The sequence below is a fragment of the Ambystoma mexicanum genome, chromosome 3p, assembly GCF_040938575.1.
Source record: "Ambystoma mexicanum isolate Mex_15411 chromosome 3p, UKY_AmexF1_1, whole genome shotgun sequence".
Classification (NCBI taxonomy): domain Eukaryota; kingdom Metazoa; phylum Chordata; class Amphibia; order Caudata; family Ambystomatidae; genus Ambystoma; species Ambystoma mexicanum.
Genome location: NC_090925.1, coordinates 728,977,627 through 729,001,895, shown reverse-complemented (window position 1 = coordinate 729,001,895; position 24,269 = coordinate 728,977,627).

Genomic DNA, 24,269 nt, shown 5'->3' with positions numbered 1-24,269 from the left:
AAAAGAAAAAGGTGGAAGCAATACAGAAATTGAAAAATCCTACTAATATGAAAGGTCTAATAAGTCTACTAGGGATGACAGGATATAACAGGAAGTTTATTGAGAATTACGCTGAAATCACTCAACCCTTGACTAAATAGTTGAAGCAGAATATACCTTGGAAATGGGAAAAAGAGCAATCTGAGGCAGTGTAGAAATTGAAAGAATGTCTCATGAAGGCGCCATGCTTAGCCTATCCCATAAAGAATCAAGATTTCTTTGTAGAAATAGGATTCACAGAACAGTGTATGTCAGCTGTGTTATCTCAAAAGCATGATTTGAATCATAAAACTATTGCCTATTCAAGCAAGGCGTTATCTGAAGTTGAAACTAAATTCAGTGAATGTGAAAAGGCTCTTCTAACCACTGTATGGGCATTGCAGCATTTCCGTCCCATTATTCAAGGAGAAAAAGTGATTGTTGAAACAAATCATCAACCTTTGCAGTTTTTACAAAGTAAAAGGATTAGATAAGGCAATCTATCTCAGTCCAGAATCACTTCTTGGACATTGGCATTGCAAGGATTCCCTGTGGAAGTAAGATATGGACAGAATAAAAAGAGCCCAATTGCTCAGGGGCTAGCAGATCTGCATAAATGTGCAGCTGTATATACCTCTGATGAAATAGAGGTAGAGCCTAGTTTGAATGAATTTGAACAGTCACCATATAAGGCTTTTAATGAAAATGTGTATGTGGATGGATGTGCGTATCATATAGAAAATGATATAAAAAAACAATTGGTGGCAGGAATAGGAAATGTTTGGTTAAGGTGTGAGGACATTCCTAGTATAGGAATGATAATTGGTGCCAGGGGTAGCCAGATAGCAGAATTAGCTGCCATTTATAAGGCAGTTGCTACCGCAGTTGAAAACAAATTCAAAGAAATTGTCCTAGTAACTGATTTTGATTATGCACGAAACAGTTTCGTGGCGTATTTACCTTGCTGGAAGGCAAAGGGTATGCTCACATATAACAAAAAGCCCCTCAAACATGGGAAAATGATCCAAGCTATAGATAAATTAGTATCAGAGAATGGTTTAATAATACACTGGAGGAAAATTCGTGGACATTTAAAGACAGCAGGAGAGGATAAGGAGGAAAATGACAAAGCAGATCAATTAGCCAAAATTGGGGCTGTAATGGGAGAATTATTTCCCATTGAATACCTAATTGGCGAGATACAGGTAGATGCAGTTATACGCTCAAAATCTCCAAAGGCGTTGAACAGTCTGTGGTACAATGGAGCTATGATACGCCAGATCAAGACCTGATTAAAGCACAAAAAAGACGACCCAGACCCTGATTCACAGAACTTTTCCTAAGGTAGTGCGCCATTATAAAACACTTCTATGAATCAGGCCTCTAGTGTTAGGTGTACTTTATAAGCATTTGGTAGATCCTGAACAAAATCCTCTATCTGAAGATGATTGTAAAGGAAAGGAAGAGCTAAGAGTGTTGTTAAAGAATAAAAAGAGAATTAAATTACAAGATGGTCTGATGATTAGGGAATCTGTGACAGGTCAGGTACAGTGGGTGGTGCCTCTTTCATTCAGAGGGCTAATGTTACACCACGCGCATGACGCAATAACTGCAGGAAACAGCGGTGTCTGGTATGTGCACAGTTTAAACCTGCTTCACCAATGAATAGAGCTCCATTAATGAAAAGAGGTTTAACCATTCCATGGTCAGATTTGCAAAACGACTATGTTGGGCCTGTGACAAGATCAGCCAGAGGAAATAAATATTTGTTAACGGTGGTATGTCTAATGTCGAAGTGGGTGGAGTGCATTCCTGCACCAGACTGTAGTGCACAAACGGCAGCCACATTGTTGGTAAATCACATATTTTCAAGCTTTGGGTTACCCCAAAGGATAGAATCAGACAGGGGGAAGTAATTTCATGAGTGCCCTGATGAGCAAGGTGTGGCAGATATTGGGGTTAAAAAGGAAATTGCACATATCCTATAGGCCGTCTTCTTCAGGAAGTGTAGAGAGAAGCAACAGATCTATAGTAGAGATACTAAAGAAGTGTGTAGGTGAGGCAGGTTCCAATTGGGATCTACGGTTACCTTTAGTATTGATGGCCATTAGGTGAACTACTGCTAAAGCAACAGGCATTAACCCTCATGAAGTATTGACAGGAAGGAAAATGGTGCTGCCTCAACATTTATTTTACAGAACACACGAGCAAACACTTGTGAGGGCATCCACGGTTCACAAATATGTGGAGGAATTGAGGAAGCACTTGCAACATGCATTCGCATTTGTACATCGGAATCTGGATAGAGCTGCTATGATAAAAAAAACTCTGTGAAAGAATATAAAATAGGTGATCAAGTGTACAAATACCATTTTGGGAAGAACAGGCACACAAATTCTAAATTTCTCGTAAAATGGCTAGGGCCATTTGAAATTGTAGCTAAAGTATCCCCTGTTGCATATACAATAATGAGGACGGAGAGTGAAATGGTGACAGAGCAATTTGTTAATGTCAACCAAATTAACCTCTGCCACCCGAAACATGAAGTGAGAAGACTTGAGCGAGTTGAAACTAGTTGGATGTACTGGATGCAATGAAATCAAAGCTAACAGTGCAATTGAGGTAATAATCGTAAAAGCATAGGGATTTTGTCTGTTGGCAGACACAGTGAACAGAGACACATGCAACATGATGACACAAAAGATAGTATACATTTCACTCCATGAGTGATCAAAGATATGGTCCGGTGAGCAAGTAGAAGCATTCAAAAAGTACACAGGTAACCTTTAAAAATTGTGCATTAGTTTCTACAGGAGGCACTGAATTAGATTGAGCTATCATAATGTTGAGTGGTAAGGTTTGTCTGCATGAGTATCAAATAAACAAGGAAACATGATGAGGGTAATGGAGATGTAAATATAATGAAGGGGTGTGTATTTGATGGGAATTATGTTGATGCATAATGTAAAATGTTTTGTTTTTTATATATGTGTTTCATTGCAGGCATCCAAAGTGGCAAATCCAGGGAGCTATGGTGTGTTGGCCATGTTTCTTTTCAAGCCAAGTAGTGAAAAGGGATAGAAAATTGTTTTATGATATGTACTTAACCTGTCTCTTCTCTATTCACTTTAGAGAACACTAACTTATTATCCCGGCAGGGCCGGTTCCTTGAGGCGAATGACCATGGGAGTCCACGGGAGGAGACACTGGGAAGCCCCAGGATCAAAGGATGGGGGAGAAGATAAAGAGCCCGAGGTGCCAAAAGAGATGACCATAAGAGATGGCTTATGTGAAGGGGACTCCATGGAGTGCCACCCAGAGAAATCGGAGAAATCTCACTGAGGATGCTATTATGTGGAACATTGGTGCAAAGGCTGATGGAAAGGACACCCGGAGAGGTGGGCATGAGGATTCTGGGTATCAAAAAGTGAACATGATTGGTCCTCATTTTGCCTAGTTCATCTTCAGTGTGTTTTGATCTTCATTTATTGCTGATAGAGCATGTTGCTGTGCTGTGTTCTGCCAGTTTGGACTTGAACAGGGGATGATGGAAGTTGTTTATTTTAATTTAATTTTATTGTTTTATTTTTGTGATTACACGCTGATAAAAAAAATGCTTACTCCATAAAATACACAGATAGAGACTAAAATTCAGAACCTATGGTGATATTATGGAGTATGGATTGCCTAAGCACATGTGGACTGTTGGATGTGGACATTTCAATTGGGAGTGTAAACATATGTTATTCTATTACATATGCACATGCGTATGTGGACTGATAGGCACACTTTATTCTATTTCATTTTTGCTTCACACTCTAGCAATTATTCATTGTGAAATACCCATATGTTCATTTATATTACTATGATATTGTTTCAACCATTATTCATCTGGTGATTGATGAAAAAGGAGAGGTATCCTGTGACACACGCATTTTTGTTGATGGTGTGTGGTTCTTCCAGCTATGACATTGCGGGCTGTCGTAGCTGTCAGAAAAGGAGGGCATATGTACGAATCTATGGCGGTAATTTTAAAAGCAGCCAGCAAAATGAGTGCAGATGATAGTGATTTCAATAAAACAGCCTGTAAAATGGGTGCAAACGGGAGCGCAGACTAGGGATACAGGTCAGCATTTTAATGGGGTTAATATGAATGAATGCAAAAGGAGACAGTAGATTAAGTAGTGCAGGTGAGGCAGCAAAATTAAAATGATGACAGTGTATTAGGCCTTCAATGGCAAAGCAGAATGTTTGCAAAAAAGACAGTGGATTCAAAGTGCATTATACATATGAAATTATGAGAATTCCCATCTGTGTAAAATTGCATTGAGAAAATAACCTTTATTAATTAACTAATTTACATACTAAATGACACCCCAGTCATTAATTAGCTCTTCTGATTAACTTTGCAATGCAATGTCAGGAAACATGGATGGACATTCTGTCTTATTTTTCTATCCCTTTTCACTCCATGGAAAAGAGATGCACGGTAAAATAAAATGAATGAACTGTCTTTTTGTGCATTCTCAAGCCTCTTTGTTTGTGCAGGAAATAAGTTGATACATACATATTCTCGTGGGTGATTGGACAGTGAAATCAGGAGCTTAGAGGGTGCTGGGATACGTCAGAGGGGAGGCAGCTGTCATACCCCCCGGATTCCTACGGCATCCTCATACCCATGGGGGAAGCCCGTGGCGCTTGTCCTGGCGATTACATCAACGCCGGCGTTATCGCCGGTAAAAACTACATCTCCCAATGGGACTTGCGCTTGGCAGGATCCCTTGGAACGCTTTTTTCTTTGCTCGCGTTCCACGCCTCCTTCTAATCCACTTCCTATATCTAGTCACGCCCCCAGAAAGCCGGTGCTCCTAAACCGTTGTGTTACGCAAGCAGCGCTTCTCGGAAAAAGTTTTCCTATTTGTTGTGTACCTGGTTGCTGACTTCTGCTTACCCTTTGGACCCCGTTGCCTGGTTTCTGATTCTGTTTCGGCGCTCGTCTGATCTGCCTTCCCCTGCTCGACGAATGGAACTCGTACCGGACTGTCTTTGCGATTCCGCTTCTCATGTCTGGCTCCCGGCTCCATTTCTGATTCCTAACACCGTATCCCTTACCCGCTCCTGGCTACCCGCTCTTCGAAAGAAGAAAGAAATACCCTGCATTCAGGTGTTTGAGAAAGTAAACACCACGTCTTTTCTTCCTGAAACCTGTTTTTCTGCACTTGGAAGAACGGTACTGACTGCTTACAGCTGGTGACATTTTGGCTTGGTTTATTTTTGGCTTTTGGGATGCTCTGCTGTTTGCATCACTCCCTGGATTTTGGAACACTCTGCTCTTTGCATCACTTATTGGATTTTGGGACGCTCTGCTGTTTGCATCACTTGTTGGATTTTGGGACGCTCTGCTGTTTGCATCACTTATTGGATTTTGGGACGCTCTGCTGTTTGCATCACTCCTTGGATTTTGGGATGCTCTGCTGTTTGCATCACTTATTGGGTTTTGGGACATCAGTGACACTATCCTTGGCACTACCTTAAAGTCGCCATCTGACCTTCACCCACATCCGGTCTTGTGTTCTATCACAAGTAGGTATTCCGCAGGAAAAAGGAATACACAGGTAAGCTTGTGGGTCTCGGAGGGTGTAGAGGGGTTGTTTTTTGCCATCAACAAACGGTATGTAATGTTTGCCTTGTTTGTTTCTTCCCTCTAGCTCCACTGTGCGTTCTGCCTTTTTGCCTGAGCCCTTGGCCTGACAGGTTTTATTACCCTGCAAGCTGTGCTCTCAGGAAGGAAGTCTGAATTACTTCAGTGGCATCTAGTCCAAGTGGTCTTCCAGACTTACGGTGGAACATACGGAGTACGACAGAAGCTCTGCTCTTGATTGACAGGCAGTTTTAATAAACAGGGGGTGAACTGAAGGGAGGGGAGCTTCTTCTTCTCCTCTGCCCAGCTTTTCGGCTGGCTGCTGACTGCTGGCTATGGAAAGAATTCAGAGGCTGCATTCCTGGCTGTTGGGGATCCAAGGCCATTTCTCGGAGTGCCAGTGATCGTGCGGGGCTTGGGAAGGCTTCATTGCAGAAAGGCAGAAGTGATGAAAGGGTCGCGCTAAGACCCAGCTACTTCTAATCCTTATGTAAGTGTTTGTGGAATTGGGGAAAACTTTGAATGGCTGCCAATTATCTCTGGGTCTGTTTAGACAAGAATAGGTCATTACTCAACAGGGTAATTGTTGTTTTATTTTGCACACTGGGAACTGATAAAAGAAAAATAAAGTGTTGCAGTGCACGTTTATATCTTGTCTCTTAGATATCAGCGGCGGTGTCCGCCTGTTGGTAAGAGCTCATAACTGTATTATCATGAAATGTAATGTGTTTCTTTTCCATAATTAGCTGTATTACGAAAAATTATAATTGCAATAACAGAAACAAAGCTGGTGTCATTTTTTCTCCTTTTCATATGTCTGATGATCACTATTTCAGTGGGGGAAAGTAACTGAGAAACACTTTGGGGATTACATCACAGCGGTAAAAATGTTTACCGCCGGAGGTAAAAGTAAAAAACAGAAGGGACAATACAAAGGGAAGCTAGAAAGTGTGTGTGTTGGTGTGAGTGTGTTCCACCATGCCTGGTGAAGCGGAAGAGAGCCCTCCAAGGGCATAGGCTAATTCCGTAGATAAGTAATAAGCACCATTTATACACAATCTATGACATTATGTGCTAAGCCTGGGTGGATGCCTACAGTCAACCCAAGTACAGGACATAGTTATAAAAGAGGGAAGGTTTGTCTTATCATATAGGGCAGTGTCATGAAAGTTATGCTCACCACTAAATTACAATCAGAATGAGGTAATGCCAATTTACCGCCAGTATACCACAATGCTAAAATACTGCCAAGTTAGGTAATAGCCCAAAGACAAAACCTCATACAGACTAAAAAATAAGCGATTGGCACCAATCAATTAATTAATTATTTAGAGGACAGGAGTTGAAAAAATTGAATAAAATACGATTCTTAGGTTGTCAATAATAAAAACAGGATAGTAAGAATCAAAAGAACCATACACAAAAAAGTAAAAAGAATATTCTTGTGTAGGCTTGAAAATTGTTTGGAGTTTTGGGAAATGGGCGGCAATTAATGGTGCTTGCCCAAATTGATTGTTGTGGTGTAATTGATCAAAGTAATAGAAAAATCAAAGAACCGGTAAGTATTGACAGTCAAGAACGACTTGTCATCATGGGGGACACTCCCCGTTAGCAGCTAGTACTCCAACTTATCTAGCCGATAACACTGATGCTATAGTCCATTTAGAAGGGTTACCCTTTAATCCCTCTTCTAATCTGTTCATTACCTTGGATGTGGAATCTTTCTATTCTAACATCCCTCAGTTAGAATCGGTTCCCATCATGAAGGATTTTCTTGACACCAGAGGTCATCCTCAGTTAATCCCTAGCAAATTCCTCATTGAACTTTTGGAGTTAGCATTAACCAAGAATGATTTCTGCTTTAAGGAATCTTTCTTTCTGCAGATTAAGGGAACTGCAATTGGGGCATCTTTTGCCCCCAACTATGACACACTATACATGTGGTTTTTCGAAAAAACTTTGTATGGCTCAAACCCTTTCAAGCATTCCATCATATTCTACAAAAGGTATGTTGATGATATTATCATCATTTGGGAATCCAACAAAGTCAGCCATAAAGAATTTTTGACATGGATCAATGTTTTGAACGTCAACTTGCACTCTACTATGTCTGTTAACAGCCAATCTATACAATGTTTGGATCTTTTAGTTAAGCCCGAGGATGTTTATACTGTCGTAGACTTGTACCGCAAAGCAACCGATAGGAATAAAACTCTTCATTTCAATAGTTTCCATCCCCAGTCTTTACGTGTCAGTATTCTGTATGGCCAATTTCTGAGAGCAAGATGGAATTGTACCAACAAAGAAGACTTTTCTGTCCAAGCAGACACAATACAGAATAGATTACTTAATAGAGGATACCCGCCACACGTACACAGACAATCCCGCAAGAGGGCTAGGAACCAACATCGTGAAATACTACTAGCCAGAATTACCAAAGAGAATTTGTCCAATTTGTGGTTAATGTGCGCCATGACTTTCAGCACACACCATCATGCCATCAAGAAAGCAATTTGCAAACATTGGCCCTTGTTGCATCTAAATAACCCCACTCTTGAATATCCTATCCATGCTTTTAAAAAAGGCAAAAACCTCAAAAACAGGTTATCCAAAGGGGACAGAGCAAGAATAAACAATGGCCCCAAAACTATTCTGGGTCATTGGGGTTCTAAACAGATTTGTGGGCATTTTCCTTGCGGATATTGTTGCCAATGCGAGTCTACCTCAGCCTGTAGTTCTGTCACTATCAACAAAAGACGATGGACTCTCAAAGATCACACGACCTTCAATTCTAAGAATGTAATTTATGTTATCATCTGCCCATGTCCCAAGTCATGTATAGGCAAAACTTCTAGACCTGTTAAATCTAGGATCTCTGAGCACAAATCTAAGATTAGGACCAAAAGCATGGCATCTCCTTTAGTCTCCCATTTCATCGATAAAAAGCACAGTTGCAATGAGCTCAGATGGTGGGCCCTTGAACTAGTCAAAGGTGTTGATTCCAACTGCATTACCAACAGATTATCTCAACAGGAGCAATGGTGGATGTACAACACAGAGAGATATCATTCTGGGATTAACCAACAAGAAGAATGGTTGGCTTGTACATGATGGGACATCAGAATTCAGAAATACGTCAGTTTTTAATACCAACCATACTTCGGGTTTAACATTCAAGCTGTGATCCATTTTCTTCGAAGGAGAGTTTTGATTACTTTGCTGGGCATTGCGAATATTGTCCACTTTTAATATCTCTAAGAGCGTTTGATGTCCTTAGCGTTATGACAACATCATGTACTTATTCCGTTACATATTTCTCCCTTTTTTCCTTTTCGGAATATGGTCAAATTTACTGCCTATGAGACATCTATTCATTCTTCATACTCATTCCGTTCTCTGACAAGGCGGTACCCAAACAATGCCTTTCCTTTTTATTTCACCTTTTTTCCTTTCATTTTTATGTTCCAGCTTTTGATTGATTAACTCTTCTAATTTTTTTTATTTTTTATTATTTGTTTATTATTTTATCACGTGATCACGTGCTAGATGGACACCGTTACTCGTTGTCTTTATGGTTCTATATCTGCGTCAATGCAGAGACAGCGGTCCTCACTTCAATTAAAGGTACAGCATATTACGCTTGACTTGGATTCCAAGAATACCTCTAGGTTACGCTGGGTAGTGCCGTTTAATTCAGCGACGCGATCACGTGAATGATGTTCCTGTTGGGTATATTTACGCCCACCGGATACAGCCGATTTCATCTAGCCCGTATATCAAAGGGGCGTTTCTATGCTGCGGAGGTGCCTAACAAGAGTACGTTTTGGTCTTAGACATCTTTCGATTCCCTTTGAGACTGTTTTGTTATTCCCATGGCATACTGCAGGTGCATTCTACATAGCTTCTAGTGGCGTTAGCACTCATATGGTTCTGTGTATAATCAGCCTTGTTACATCGGATTGGCTTTTGCAACTACGTTCGAAATTTCTGCTAGTGAATTAGATGGCTGCCTAATATGGCTTTGGACATTTATTGGAGTGTGACATGTAAACCCGAATGAGACAATTTCCTCTTTAATTGCCTGTTTGGCTTACTTTTGGTCGCTTTCCCTAGGAGCACAATCTCCACGGCCTCTTGGGCTTTACCCACTTGAATTTAATCAACAGTCTTGTTTGTGAAGTCTGCTGACATGTGGGCTCGTTAGTCCTTTTGTAGTCTTCTTGGCATCTGCTTTGTGCTGTTTATTCCAGCTCAGTCTGAATGGCTGTGTAATGTTTACATCTGCGATTTTGCACTTACGTAATTTGTGTTTGACATTCTTTTCATATGTATTTTTTCAGCTTTCTCCAATGAAGAACCTTCCGTTTTACGAATGTGGACCATGAAGTTGAACAACACACTTTCCTTCCCCTGTATGTCTACTCCGGACAATGGCCCTCATTACGACCCTGGCGGAATTCGGAAAACGATGGCGGAAATGCAATACCGCCATCGAATAGCGCTCGGTGCGACTATGACCCGTCACCGCAAAGTACGAAGCCATTAGCGACACCGTAGTGAACGCCAACGCTAACTGCACCAAGCACGCGCGCGCGCGCCATGCCAAACCGCAAACACCACCATGGCGCAAGGGTACGCCAATTCCGACCCTAGCGGACATGTACCTAACGCCATCAAGCATGGCGGAATGTACCATTCCGCCATGGTGAGAAGTACGGCATCGCGAATCAACCGTAAACGGCCCCACTGAGTGCCTGTACACCGCTCCCTGCCCACAAAGTACAACTCCCCGTAGGTGCAATGAAGTCACAATGCAACCAGTGAAATGTACAAGTCACCCATGCATGCCAACGAACAAAAGAAACACAAGAGGGGCCAATGGGAGCTGCAGGGCACAGATGGCACGAATACAGAAGCCATCCCAATGGACATGACCACAGTCCCCCACCAAGAAACGCACGCAAACACAGGCACCTGTGACCAGCAATATTCCGAGAATCACATCATTCCACCAGTCCACCTGGCTGACCGGCATCTGTTACACAAAACCCAATCCCCCGCCCCTGAGCATGACAACATTCAAACTGTCATATTGGCAGCCCCCATCCCTGACCACACGGGCTTCGTAGGCAAACGCGCCCAGTACAGTACCACACAACTAAACTCCGAAGCTGGAACCCAATGCAGATCTCCTCACAACACATCGCCCCCCAAATAGGCACATGCCACATCACTTGCAAAGAAAAACGCTACACGGGCCAAATCAGAATAGTAATTTAATGCACATCAAAATCACCAAGCCCATACAGCCATCAGGCCATGAACTCCAAAACACTTTTCACCATTGTGGGCTGCATCCGCAAGAAATGACCAGCCACTACTTGTGTGACGCCCTGTTCCATCATGGTACACAGAGCCACATTCACGTACGAAAAGGCAACATGGAAGCGCACAGAACCGCAGGGCCGTCCCAATGGGGAGGCACTAGTCCAGCTGAAAGGCCGAAATGTTGCTCCGAGCCACCAGTACTGCGTAAGGGCATGTGGCCCATTGGCGATCGTCCCATAAGATCGTAATGCTGCTCCACTGATTAACACGAAGCAGCAGGTGTCGGGAGTAAAAGCCATCTGCAGGAGTGGCATACAGATGGCAGTGGCAAAAGGGGAGGAGATACCTGTCAACCAAAAGAAAAGAAAAAGAACAGAATGGCCATCAGAACTACATTCCAACAACTCACTCCAATGATCACACTAAATCCACAGCCATATGCATGCTAGCCCACTCCAAAGGATCATCACCACCCCAAAACCACTTGCGACTCATAACCATCTATATCGAGGTGCAAACACCATCACGAACGAGTGTACCTGTGCATGCGTCTGTCAAAACAGAATCCATCAGATGGGAATGTCAACGTGCATGGACACAAGTGTCTGAGGGCGCGTCGAGACAGGGAGGGCTCAACAAGGCCAGATAGACGATGGTCCCACTATGGCAGCCCTGCATCACATAGCGTAGGGGAGGCGGATAGATCCCAAGAAGCCCTGTACATGGCAAACTCTGTATCAAATCACCTGCCCATGCATCCATTCATCATTCCCTCATCCCGGGATTAAAACGCCTGAATATTTACTCACATAACATTAGAAATATCCATTGAGTCTGTGCGTTATGCAGCCTGCAAAATCCACAGTGCCCCAGCCCGGAATTCCAGTGTAGTGAAGTAACATGTATTTGGGAACGTCCGGCCTCACCGCCCACGTCGCAATTGCGCATCCCAAACTATTCATATCAATCATTGCATCCTCGCCATGGCCCCTGTCTCAAGGACATAGAACAATAGTACGTTATATTTGCAGTCAGACCTGTGGGCATTTCCTCGCCGCTAGCTGAAAACCGAAAGCGCCGCCCTTCGAATTCCTCATTTGCAACATCACGTCGAAGAGGCATCTGTGGCCGTTTGAAATCACAAATTATTCCATCGAGTGCGGCATTGCTGTGGGGTGCGGGGTGCGGTCCCCACCGCACTTACCCGCTGTGCCACCAGAGCCCATATGGCCTTCTTGTTTGCAAGTGCCGTTCTGGTCATTTGCGTGGAGAAGACGACGGCAGCATTCTCCTGGAGGGTCTCTGTTAGCACGGTGAGTTCCTCACGGGAGAAGTGGACCTGCCGCTTGCGGTCGCACGCTTTCTTCGCTACTTTTCCCATTTTTCTTGGTTTCGCTAGGGTGGATGACGGGTTGGGGTGTGTTTCAGGGTAGTGATTTTAGTGGTTGTGTGGTTTTAGTGGTTTTATAGGTGTACGGCGGGATGTTTCCCGTTCCGGGCCCATGTTTTAGCTTCCGTTTCCGTATATTTCCGGTCACCGTACTTTCCGGTAGGCGCACACTGCGGTGACCGCTAAGAGGGGTGGCGGTATTGCACCTAGGGCGCCGTACGGCGGCGGTGTGAGCCGTTTTGGGGTCATTTCCGCCATCGCGGACTTTGCACTTCCGCCATGGCGTGGTGCTCGTGCCCGATGGGTCGGAATGGGCCGCACTTTGCTCCTTCGTGCAATGGCGGAAACGCTATTTACGCTGTGGCGGTCCGGTCAGTCACTTTCCGCCAGGGTCGTAATGAGGGCCAATGTCTATGTATTGGCCCTCATTACGACCCTGGCGGAATTCGCGGTGCAAAATGCACCGCGGAGCATGGCGGAAAGCCGCCGATAGCGCCATGGGGGTTGGCGGATTTACCACCCCATGCCGACCTTGGCGGAGCGGTAAATCCCCAATCCCCATTTTACCCTTCCCCATTCCCATTCTTGCCCCATAGGGTATAATGGGAGTGGGGAAGGAGTTAATTACGCCGCCGTAAAGTACGGCGGCGTAATTAACAACGAGGTCCCTTAGCGCCATGGTTTTCTCCGCCCGGTAAAACCAGGCGGAGAAAACCTCCATGGCGCTAAGGGAACTCGTAGTAGGGCGGACGGGTCCGCCGCGATTACCGCTGGCGGTATCCCACTCCGCCAGGGTCGTAATGAGGGCCATTGACTTTTAGAATACTGCGATGCCCCGTGTTTCTCAGATGGGTGAGTGCCCGGATTCCTTATTTCTATTCATGCAGTGTCAACCATGTGCTGCGAGGCGCACTAGCCAATTACCTTCACTTTTTTTTAACTAGGGAATGGTTTCATCCCAGTTCGTATATTGCCGCTTTTGTCTCCACAGACATGTTCATTTTCATTTGTTTGTTGTTGGATTGAGCCTGACACAAAACAAAATGATATGCAGAGCTCCCACATTCATTCGGGCAGAGAATATGGTACATATTGTTCTCCCCCCACTATATATTTCACTGAATTTTATTATGAATGCGCTGAGACATCGGCTCTTCCGAGCTTTTTAACAGATTGTCTTTGTCTGTTTTTTCCTTCACAGAATGGGCGCTTGTCATCTTCTTTTCAATTGGCTAACTATTCTAGCACTGGTGTTGGCATGAACAGCACCATTCTTCATTAAGTTGATTGTGATACATTGCAGTACTTATTTATCTTTTATTTCCTTTGAGTGCTTTGTCCTGAAGAAGAGATGTAACAGTCGTCATCGACTATATTCATCAAACCGTCAAAACAACTTATACAAAGATCTATTGGGTGGACACCTTGGGCTTATTGCTTTTGATGTTCACCGAATTTATAGTTTAATTAATTACATGTTTGGCGTTATGCTCTGATTTTGCTTTCCTCTCAGCGATTCATTTAAATCTGTTTAACATTATTACTTTCGTGGATTTCCATGTGACACATTTTCTTCTTGTACTTCCTTATTAGTTTCCCCTGTGTCCGCGTTGTAGGGAACACTCATCTTTTGGCATACACACCAAAGATTAGGAAATACCATGCTAAGTGGGGAAGAAAGGGACAGCTGGCAAAATGTTCATGCCTTGGCCTCAAGAAGGTTCACTATTAAGAACTGTATTGCAACATGTGACAACATACTTACATGTAGCATACTCAGGGAACAAGTTACAGAAAAGGTTAGCTGTTTTAGAGCTATGGAAGATGTTTCAGAGCGAGCAAGAAGACCCGCCTGAGAAGGAGTGGATGCTTAACCAGCATAAAGGGAAGGACATAACGCCCGCAGCGTCCTCTTTCGCCTCCTAAAAAGGATAGTACAATTGAAGATGAACATGGAATTTATCCCCTAAAGGAATTAAAGGTAGCGGCAGGGTATGTCAATCCAACATACGTGCCCCCCGCTTATAGTAAGTGAGGATAATATAGAAGAGAACAAAATTAAAGAGAGTAAATACATGTACACACGCAATGAAGATAAAGAGCGTGATGAAAGAAGGGAAAAGCAGATAGAAATTGAAGAAGAAACAGAGACAGTAAGGAGAGAAAGGCAGAGCTAGTGGAGTGACAATGGTACAGAACGAGTGGATGGGGTACAGATACTAATCAAATTAGACGGAAAGGTATTGATGAAGTCAAAGAAAGAGAGGAATGGGAAAAGAAGGAAAAGGAACAAGAAAGGATATACAAAGGGGAGAAGGAAAAAGAGAGGAAGCAAAAGGAAGAGCAAAGAAGGTATGAAGAACAGAAAAAATAGAAAGAGAGAATAGAGGAGAAGAAACTTGAAGAAATAGAAACACAGAGATTGAAAGAACATAGGTTGCAAAGAAGGCGAGAGGAAAAAGAGAAAAGGGAGATAAGAAAAAGGGAAGAAGAAATGAGAATGAGTAGGGGACAAAGGGATGACAATTCCACAGACTGCAGGTGCAGAAAATTTGATTTACGAGTATGAAATAATGACAGCGGGAATGATGTTAGCAGTGAGTGACGTAAAAGGCCTACTAGCAGCTATCCTAGTGGTGAGAGCAGATGACATTTGGAGATGAGCGGGATATGAGAGTGTGACAGCACAAAACACGACACATGATGGCGCACCATTTAATAATTGTAGAGAAGACATATGGAGGGCGCCCAGAGTACAATATCCTGATGTACCAGACATGGGTGCGATTATGACAAGGAAAATTGGTGAGGACCTGTTTTTATTCAGGAGATTTGAGTGTTGGCATCTCGAGATGAGAGAACTGTGGGATAAAACAATAGCATTATTTTATTGTATTTTATGTCAGGGACTGCCCGAGCCAGTGCAACGGCAAATGAAGAAAAAGGTAGGGATGGGAGCGAAGCCATGGCCAGAAATACAGTTGACTATCATACATCATTGTCGACAATTACAAGATAAAAATTTGAAAAAAGCTGAGAATAGAAAGCAGGAGGAAGCAAAATTAGTTCAGAAAAAGTTGTCAAAGTTCATCATCGAAGGATCAATACTAACAAGCGGTGAAGGTGTGACCACACAAGAATTACAGCTGACGCAGTCAAGCGATTCAGGATACCCTATAGATCAAGGTGGGTGCAATTTTTGGCCATCAGGTAGAGGGAAAGGACATAGAGGACAAGGTGGATTTCAAAACCCTAAAGGGGAGGAGGATTTAATGGGGGTCAACCGTGCAATGTTGGAACTGTGGGAGGACAGGACATTTAGCTTGCACGTGTAGAAGCAGAGGGGGCATACAGCAGAACTGGCAAGCTCCAAGATGGGTAGTGGGCTATTCTCCACAGTATACTACAGAACCACAGGAGTATTATGCCCAAGTTCAGACGCAGTATCAGACATGTGTGCTGCAAACACAACAAACGCAACAGACTCCACTGCAGACACAATTGCCACAAGGGCAACCACCTATGCAAATGCAACAAGTACAGACGCAACAACTACAATATGCTTGGATGCAAAAATCAGCAGTGCCACAATGGAAAGCAAATACACAAGTTCCACAAGTACCCACACTTAGGATAGGGAGTGTGACCGTGGTGGGAGGAAATAATTTTACAGGCACAGGGATGCATTTATACCTACAACAGGAGAGCCCACAGAGTGACTTTATGTGTTCAGTACTATATGTGACACCAGACCCACAAGAGGAACCCAGAGTCAGGGTAATGATAGGAGGCAAGGCATTTTTGTTCTTAGTAGACACGGGAGCAACTCGTTCCTGTGTTCGAGAGGGGAAGTACCCTATGTCTGGGATTACCATGAATGTGCAGGGATTCTGGGCTACGAGTTTGGTTCCTTTTACTGACAAATTATCACTTTCCATAGGAGCACATGACGTGTCCATGCCACCATTGTATTCTTGGCAGCCACCAGTACATATTAGGACGTGACTTAATGACAAAACTAAACATGACGATATCTTTCACTGACAAAGGGATAGTGTGTTCCACTCCAGGCATACACTACATAAGTATAAGTAATTTTATATTAGCATTTACAAGCCAAAAAGCATTGCAAGGGGGTCCTTTAGACCCTGAGGTATTTTTGCATGGAGTAAATATTTTGTTGACATGGCTTCCTATACATGTAGGTAAATTGTTACAACTACCTAACACATTATTGTTTATGCTAGAAAAACCTATGAATGATGAGGAAGGACAGGTTATCCCCCTAGAACTAGAAGCAGCAGTGGTAAGGGAGGAAAGGATGGTTGTTCATGGAACAGATGATGATGGGAGAGGATGGAGAACAGTAATAGCTCTTGTTGAAGTATACAGACAAACATGATGAATTAGTATTTTTCATAAGTTTTCATAAGTTTCACTTATTGGATTGAAGTTGAGAATAGAGAGATATTGCAGAGAATGGCATAGGTAAAAAGAAAGTGTCATTTTTTCTGAAAGATTTAGAAAAAGTGGCAAGTATCTTATGGACAAATAGTCCATATGACATGGGTCTGTTAACTTGAACAGGAGCAGTTAAAATAAAACTCAAACCAGGACCAGTTTTGCCACGAGCAAAAGAGTATCCCATGTCCAGAGAAGCAGATGAAAGCATATTTGAAACCATTTCCATGTTAATACAGCAAGGAGTATTGGAGAGGTGATGACAGCAGTGCTCACACAGAAAATGACATTAGGACATGGACATAAACCGTTAACTTACCATAGTGGGATTTTAGACCCGGTAAGGAAAGGGCATTACCCTTGTGGACAAGCGTTAGCTGATGCTGCTTTCTATATTTGAAAGGCTGCAAGTATTACAATGGGGTGTTCAAGGACATTATTTATCGAGCATTCCTTATTTGCCATTTTGACTACACAAAGAGTGTCAGAGTAAGAAGTGATTATTTCAAATCCAGTGATTAAAATTGTTAGATATAGAAAAGCGAATCCAGCGACGATTATCACAGAACTTGTAGGGAAGGATGAATATGTACATGACTGCTCAAAGTATACTGAGTTTTATGACAATATTCCCCATGTTAGGGAAAATGCTCTTGGGGGAGGGGAAATTCTATGTATTGATTGTTCTTCAAAAATGTATCAAACAATGGGAAAGAGAATACGGGATTGGCAGTAGTGAAGTTAAACCTTGATGGTGAATTTGAAGTAGTGACAAGTTCAAGACTGCCTTCACATTGCTCAGCACAGGCTGCAGAATTAGTGGCAATTATCCCCCTCTTAAGAGATGTGAGGATGAGGAAGTGGCAGTGTATTCTGATTCCTCCTATGTGACGTCAACCATTCACACAGAGTTGTCATGCTGGAAAAGGAGGGGTTTCCTCTGCGCAGATGGCACAATAGTGCAGCATCCGTCTCTATTGGACAAGCTTATTAAGATGCTCCCATTGGCTATTGCCATAGTGAAATGCACAGCCCATACTAAAAGGGTAGAAATGATTTCCCACGGTAACGAAGCCGCAGATGTAGAAGAAAAAAGAGCAGCATATTTTCCAAAGATGTCTATTTTTGAAGTAGAAGATGTTAAGCAAATTTCAGAATGCTGCCTGTTATCCATTGTACAGTTAATTGAGTTACAAGGTCGAGCACCCCAGGAAGAACAGGATTTACGGAATAAATGAGGCTGTTCTTTATCCCCCACTGTGACTTTATGGCGACAGCATAGCACTGGAAAGTTATGCCTCTAGCATTATTGAAAGTTGCGCCATATAGCTTCACTATCCTGCGCATACAACCAGAGAGAATCTTGCTGCCATGATTGCAGAAGACTGGTTTTCACCAAATTTATTAGAATTTTAAATTTGATTTATTTACTTACAAGGCACCTGCAGCAATCATGGCATGACACAGGCACAAGCGGACCGACAGATAGCACAGGACAGTTTTGTAGAGAAATGGGCGAGGAGGCATCTACTTGAATAGCAGGGTTTTTAAGGATTTTTTTAAAGTCTGAATGTTGCACAGTTTATTGTGAACTGTATTGTTTTCCAGAAATGTACAGCAGAGCATACCTTGCGAACAGTGAGAGGAGCAATACCCAGACCTAATGGTACTTTGGAGCATTTACATATAGATTGTTTACATATGTTGCAAGTATGCAATGGCTACAGATATACGTTAGTGCTAGCATGCCCATTTTCCAGGTGGATGGAGGCAGGTCTATATATGCACCCCAATGCCACATGTGCTGCCAAGTTTCTCGTAGGTGAGGTGTTTCCTAGATGGGGTGTGTGCGAAGTTCTGCAGTCTTATAATGGACTGCATTTTGTAAATTAATTGTTTGAACAGATAACTCTTCCATTAGTCATAAAGCACAGGTTTTGTCTGCATATCACCCACAGGCAAATGCTATTTGTGAGAGATTGAATGGGTTTTTTAAAGAAAAGATTGCCAAGGTCAAAATTACCTTAACGAAGAGATGGCTATATTGCCTACCCCTTGCTCTATTTGCCCTAAGAAATCAGCCTGGCTCAGATTACCACCCGACTCCTCATGAGTTGGTTAATGGACACTTCATGAGGGTACCCCTTGCTCCTCCAACTCGAATAAAAACTGATGCCAATAGTGTAGCCAAGACATTAGAGGATGAGATGCATGATTATTTAACAAATATGACTGCTAGTGTTTGTTTTATTTCTCAACAGGTCAGAAATTGGAGGGAAGGGTTGAAGAAGATTGATGAAGACAGCCAAACAGTTGATCCTATTGACTTACTAAAGCAACCTAGTTTGTACCCAGGGGACCTAGTGCTTGTAAAATGTTGTGTGCACTTGGAGTAAATCCCGCTTTGAAGGACTGTACCTAGTAGAGGAAGTCACTCCTACTGCTGTAAAACTCAAAGGAAGATGAGCCTGGCTACAGTTGAATGACATAAAGCTCTACAAAGGAGAGACCCTGACCCCTCCTACACCCGCTGAAAGTGAAGCAAGAGAAGAAGATCCGTGCATAGATGAAACTGGCTACCAAAAGCCAAAACAAAGAAACAGGAAACCAAAACAATTTGAATTATGGACTATTCCCAAGTTTAAAGGAAGTAAGTAAATAGATTTTTGCAGCATTTGAAGAACTATCTTAGTTAGGTAAAAAAGACAATGCATTAAACAAAGAAAATGAAGATTTCACATGAAACTTTATGTTGCCTGATATATTATATGCATTTCTGCATACTGTTTTTGTATACATACCGCGATCTTGCCCAACATCAATAAGGCAATATGTTGACATTGTAACTTTTTTGGGAAATCCTAAAAAAAGTCCTTTTATTTGCAGGATCATCCTTGCTATCATATTACAATTTCAGTTATCGCATTTTGGTCCATAAAAGTGACATAAACTGAATGATTGAATTTAAAAAAAGAATGGGAATCGTCTATTATATAAAATACACATTACTAGTAGGAAGGTTGCCTACTGTACATGATATAATTCAATACATTGACATTCTTGCAGTACTTCTTGTAGTTACATTTTGCACAAGGTGCTCTCTTTACTTCTTTATACTTGTAACATTTTTCCAAATGATGTTTTATAATGCAGATGTAGGAGTTGGCAATGAGATATCTATTTCTTTCCCCAACAAACACACAAGTGATTTCATTTCTGATATTTCCAAACAAATGATTCGACTAAAACAAGATGATGGGGGAAATAATTAGGCTATAAACTCATATCTTGATAACAAAGAATAACATGTGGTACCAGCACATGAAGGAAGTGGGGAGGATAACGTCAGGTGAAAGCTGCAATGTGATGTGTGTTCTCTCATCCCTTATGCCATGAGCACAGCCAGAACATTCATTGCAAGAGAAATAATTATCCATGATGTGAAGGGTCTCAGCCATCTAGCAGCATGAACAACAAAAGAGCCATTTTCTAGGAAGATGGGCAACCCTTCGATGGATGTGGAAAAAATGTTTCCTTATGAAGATGGCTATATATAAACGAGGAAAATGGAAAAAGAACTAGATTGGAGAAGTAGAATGCTCCTATATGAATACAGTGGTATGACTGGACAGCAGATAAAGACTGTTGACCAAAATAGATTGGGCTGTGCAGATGTATGGGAAACACCAGGAATGCAGAATGCTGGGAGAGGCCTCAGCTATTGGTATATGGATGAGTTGCTACCAATACAGGATGGAAAGATGGTATGTTAGCATGCAGTGCACACCTATTGATGGCAGCACCAGTACACGTAGTGCAAATGGTGAATGTTGAAGGCCTAAAGGAATGGGCCGAGTATTTGAAACGATTAACATGGGTTGAAAATGAATCAGGACCCGTGTCCATACTACCAATGTAGAATGTGACACTGTGTTTCAGAAACAGGGGCTGATCACAGTTGGAGAAAATAAAGGATGCAAGCAAATAATCGACGTCCCAGGAATGGATGGAGGAACTGCAGTGCTAATGCACCACTATTGGGCCTGTGGATCCAAAGCTTATATGCAGCTACCTAAGAATTGGGGAGGAATATGTTCTATAGTGATCATACATGTTCCTGCATTGGTGATTTCCCAAAGTGATCTCTGTATCAAAGAATTTCAGAAAATGGATGCACACCAGAGAAGAGGTTGCTGAACCTCATCCGAAATTAGAGAGATAACTATTTTTCTGCAAAATGAGTAGCAGCATATGATGACATTCCAGATTAGCACAAATTGTTCAGGAGAACAGCAGTGATATTTACAGCAATATTCATGCCAGGAATTCAAACTGCAGTGAACATCAAGTGGTTACAAATCACTAGGTTGGAACTTCTACAGACAGTCAACACAACGAGAAAAAGATTCAATGCGATCAGAGAAGATCATGGCCCTCCAGAACCGGTATGTCTTGGACCCGATTACAGCAACAGAAGGAGGCATTTATGCCAAAATTGGGCCTTCTTGCTGTACTTGCACACCTGCCCATGATGGAGAACTCTGACAGAATCAATAACTAGGCTGTTGACCCTGCAGATGAAAATGGTGGAAGAAGTAGATTAGATGGGTTACAACTTGGATGGCAAATGCCTTTAAACTACTAGGAGCAATACTAGGATTGGTGTTGCTAGGATCCTGTTTTATAAGAATAATCATAGGACCGTGCAAGAAGACAGCGAAAAAAGCTATTGGAATGAAGATAATGATCCATGTGAATGCTGTAACTGATGAGCAATCACAGACTGAATGCAGCACCCATGAGCACCTGAAAGGAAGTCCTCTGGCACCTCCACGAATGAAGTTTTATTATTCCATGGATCAAAATAAATATGTGGGATGTTGGATATTATGTCAACCGACTGGAGAATGTTGCCACATGACCTGGAGTGTGGATGAACATATAAAGAATGCAGGTGACCTTATGGGGGTGACGAAGATATAGATTCTGAAAAAAACACAGTGTGACGTGAAGATGAAGAAGATTGAGGAGGTGGGCAAAGACTCGACGAAAGGGGGAATGTAGAGACGGAGATGTACACATCACTCATGGAGCCCGCCCCCTCACCTCCATCATACTGGAAGAGCAGCAAGAAAGCACTGGGCATGATACCTAGTATCACCCCAATACTGCAATGATGATATCAAAGACGTTATTCGCTCAGACAACCATACCGAATGTCCCTCAAACTGAAGTGGTGAAAGGAAGTCTTCAGACACCATCAGACATAGAAGAAATATAAGCAAAGTGACATCATGAAAAAAAGACAGATGCAGGGGGATAGCTCAGGGACAACATGCTCCCCTTGGAAGCAAGACGACACGGAGCAACACAGGTTCGATCTCCAGGTCTGCACTTAGAAACATCTGGATATTAAGCACGTTATAAATAATCTATCATATCATATCAGGATGCACTGAAACGATATACAAATGCTTAAGGAATGAAGATGTTACTGAGGTAACAAATTGAATATACATGCAAAAGTGAAGAAATCACATAAACTAAGAAGATAAGTAAGAAGAGATGCAGTAGATGTATATACACAGAAATGCAGAAAAGCAACATAGATAAGAAATATAGAAGCTTGCTATAGTAGAAAATATGACGCAGATAAAGCAGCCATGTTGAGAAGATGGACAGAGGTATCGTCTAATAGTAAGCTGAAAAGCCCAAGGAGAGAGACCGAGGCAGAGGAGCTGAGAGACAATGGAATACAGATTCATGCAAGAACAAAGAATATTTGTTTGGCTAAGGATCAAGGATGCCACAATGAGAAGCAACTGAAATATATAAAAGGAGTCAAAGAGGATAAGCCATGTATGTAAAACATATTTCTCTTAGATTAAGCAAAGGAGTAAACATTTGCAAGTGCCAAGTATTGGACAATTACATATGAAGAAAGCATATGCAAGACGGAGCAACCAAGTCTCCAGAGGCAAAAGAGAGTAGTAGCATCCAGTATCATTGAATCAAATAGCACTGAAATAAAAGGTCTCCTCATACATGGTGCAAGACCAGAAAACAAGGCCTATTCATAATGCTCCAGATGAAGATAGCAATGTACCCTCACTCCCTTAAAAGTTCAGGAGAAGAGACAGTCAGCCAGGTCAACTACAAAGAGGAGGCCTTCGCTTAGGGCGTAACTGATGAGAGATGGGAAAGCTAATTGGCCAAGTGGGCAGTTGTCTGACGTTGTTCCCGGCACCTGGGTTTCATTTTGCTTGCGTGCTGCTAACGAGCCTAATGTCCAAGGTTGGAAGAGGATGACAACCAATCAGGATGCCCTATGCGATGATGGAACATACATTGTTGCAGAAGCCAATCTGCTGCTGTTATTCTACTATTATTTGTATTATACGTAGTTAGAGGTTGTTCTAGGTGTGCCTATCAGATAAAGGGTAGCCAATGATGTTATTAACACTTAAATAAGCTATAGGTATATATATTGCCTTAACCAATCCCTCCACCTGATAGGTTTTTACTATTTGCCACGTAGGACAATGTCATAGATGATGTAGATTGACATGTAAAACCTTTGTATAATGAAAATGTATTTGAGAGTGAGTAAGCTGTGACTTGTTATGCTTGCCAGATTTCCCTGAACTGATAATAAAATAGTACTTTGCCATATTCGTGAGTCTGTCCGGTTATTTGGGCCCATAATTATTTGTTATGGTAATCCCGTTCAGCACTTGATATGTTCCAGGTGCTACTGCACTCACGCCCATTGTCTACACATTGGAGATGACAGGTACGAGTGAGACACTGAAACACTCCATATGTACAAGTACTCTAAAGAAGGCAGGAAAGAGATAGAAGACTATCCTAGCCGGTCAGATACCACAGTGAGCTAAGCACTCACCCTTGATACCTGTGTGCAGCCTGCTGTGGCAGATTTGAATCCTGGCAGTGTCAACTCAGCTTTTCATTCTTCTGAGGTCAAATATTGAGTGCCACTATGTGGGGTAATAATGTCTTCTGTTATTTCAGTGCTCTGAGACCTATGGGTGTGAAGCGCTATATAAGAAATACATTATTATTATTATATACATGCTGTAACCATTTCAAAGCTTGGCACATTAGTTCTGAATGTCAAAATATTAATATTGGTTCTGGATTCTTGCATGTTGCCATCAGGAGCCTGTGGTGGTATGACCACGTTTTGGGATGCACAACAGTTTAGGGCTTGTACCTTTGCCGCCAGCTATTCTGTCCTCTTGTGGAACGGTACACATTTGGTGAGCTATGTCGGCACAGGTAAGTGGTATACGCCTCATTGATTGTCCCAGTGCAAGCTATGTCAGCCCTGCTGATGTAGAGCAACTATCCGCGTGGCTTCTCTTTCTGAGCGCGTTGTGGAAAGGCTTTTGAGCCTCTTCATATCAGTAT